Raw genomic sequence first — 2,500 nt, forward strand, 5'->3', positions numbered from 1 at the left:
CGTAGTGTAGGGAAGTACCAAGTTTCATTACTGAAAATTTGATATGTTGCCTTTGTGTGTACGTTATGTGAGACCAATTAGTGGTTTATAATAGAAGAAAATTGTGTTCATCAAGTTTAATTATACGAACTTTGCGAAGAGGACACGGCGACAGAGAAGAATGGAGTTCACAATGAAAACAAGCATGGGCTCAGCTACAATGGCACTGGCTTTATAAAGCTGGATCGTAAATTATTTACAAGACGCAGGCGAGGGATGGAGCAGGAGAGAGAGGAAATAGAACGGGAGGAAAAAGAGGAAGAGGATGAGGGAAAACGGTAGAGAGGATAGGAGAGAGAAAGAGGAAAAGAGAGAAAGAGAAGGAGAGACAGGCAGACAGGTGAAAGAAAGAGAGAGGGAGAGAAAGAGAGAGAGAGAGAGAGAGAGAGAGAGAGAGAGAGAGAGAGAGAGAGAGAGAGAGAGAGAGAGAGAGAGAGAGAGAGAGAGAGAGAGAGAGAGAGAGAGAGAGAGAAAGGGCAAGAGACGTGTCCAGCTACGATATTTGTGTCCTTTGCAAACGTTTTGTATGTAAATCCCCTTCATATGTAGTCCTTGGCGTTCCTAAAGAGAATTTGTGAATCCTGAATGCAGTGCTGTGACCATTCATTATACTACAAATGAAGAATCCAAAATCCTTTTAGTTGCAACTTGTGTATTTTAGCCGCCTTTCCTGCACTGACACTAATATCCCTCGTAATGAATGCAAAAGAGTGTATGGAAAACGTGGAAAAGCTATGGGGGGATACATGCATTTATGAGTGCCTGAATGCGTGAGAGAGAGAGAGAGAGAGAGAGAGAGAGAGAGAGAGAGAGAGAGAGAGAGAGAGAGAGAGAGAGAGAGAGGGAGAGAGAGAGAGAGAGAAAGAAAGAGGGAGAGAGAGAGAGAGAGAGAGAGAGAGAGAGAGAGAGAGAGAGACAGACAGACAGACAGACAGACAGACAGACAGACAGACAGACAGACAGAGACACAAGCTGACAAAGAAGCAAGCAGAGAGACAGATATATATCACATAAACCAAAACCCAATTAGACCTCCATGCATACACACAAAACAAATACACACACACGCACACATACGCGCACACACATACACACAAATACACACGCACACACATACACACACACACACACACACAAAGAAATAAAAGAGGAATAATCCAAAAACCCAAGACACGCAGCCATCAAAATGCACACACACACAGACACAGTCTTGCGAGCGTCATATGAAATCCTACAATACTGTTATGGTTGTCCCGAGTCCCTTGTGGTCGTCCTCCTAAGGGTCAAGAGGGAGAGGGCAGGGTCGTAGGTCAGATAGACGTCCCATGGGATTGTATTCTGGGCTCTTGTCACACGTACAGATGGCGTGCTGTGTATGTGGTGTGAGGCGTGCTCCGTTGAACTCATTTCATTTTTCATTGTATCTATTCTAGAAAACTATTGTTTTAATATTGTTTGTTTGTTTGTTGAGTTTAAAAATATAGTAATCCCAATAATAATGACGCTTTTATGTATGGTAACGTTAAAGAAAAGTTACGAAAGAGTATATTATGGTCTTCATAAAGAACCGATTATTCTGAATTTACAATAAAGATGATTGCAACAATATATGAATAATAATAATAAGTAGAATGGGAATGTTAGCCAAGTTATAACAGAATAACAAAGGAAATCGGACACACACGGCTGACTCCCCAAGTCTTCAAGCAGCACCGAAGCCTAGCTCATACCGGCCCATGAACGATAATGGCTCAATATATCTTGTTTTATCTCAAGACAGGTTCCTACGAGAATGTCGCGTCCCCCTCCCCCATTCCCACCCTCCTTCGACCCCCCTCCACATCCTCCTCCAGCTCTCCCAAGTCCTCCCCCACCCTCTCCCCGACCTCTCTTCCCTTCTCCTCTCCCCGACCTCCCCTCTCCCTGGCCTCCCCTCCCTTCTCCCTGACCTCCCCTCCCTTCCCTTCATCCCGACATGCTCTCCCCTCCCTTCTCCCCGACTTCCCCTCCCCTCCCTTCTCCCCGACTTCCCCTCCCCCCCCTTCTCCCCGAACTCCCCTCCCCTCCTTCTCCGATCCCCTCCCCTCCCTTCTCCCCGACTTCCCCTCCCCTCCCTTCTCCCCGACTTCCCTCTCCCTCCCTTCTCCCCGACTTCACCTCCCCTCCCTTCTCCCCGACTTCCTCCCCTCCCTTTCTCTGCTTCCCTCCCCCTCCCTTCTCCCCGACTTCCCCTCCCCTCCCTTCTCCTCGAACTCCCCTCCCCTCCCCAATATCCTCCAACCAACGCTCTGGTCTTCGGTTCTTACCTCCCTCTCCCCTTCCCCCTCCTCCTTCCCTTCCCTTCCTCCGCGTCCTCCAACTTCTCTTAGTTGGTCTCCTTTGCCCTCCTCTCTGATCTTCTCCTATTCCTCCTCTCCTTTTCCATCTCCTTTCTCCCGTCCTTGAGGCTATTCACCCTCGC

General features: G+C 47.9%; 1 protein-coding gene across 1 annotated transcript in view; it reads left to right on the forward strand.

Annotated features, from left to right (window-relative positions):
- Window positions 1–2,500, forward strand: part of LOC138863965 (uncharacterized) — a 166,121-nt gene that overhangs the window by 159,438 nt on the left and 4,183 nt on the right. The window lies entirely within an intron of this gene.

This window comes from Penaeus vannamei, chromosome 14, assembly GCF_042767895.1.
Source record: "Penaeus vannamei isolate JL-2024 chromosome 14, ASM4276789v1, whole genome shotgun sequence".
NCBI classification, from domain to species: domain Eukaryota; kingdom Metazoa; phylum Arthropoda; class Malacostraca; order Decapoda; family Penaeidae; genus Penaeus; species Penaeus vannamei.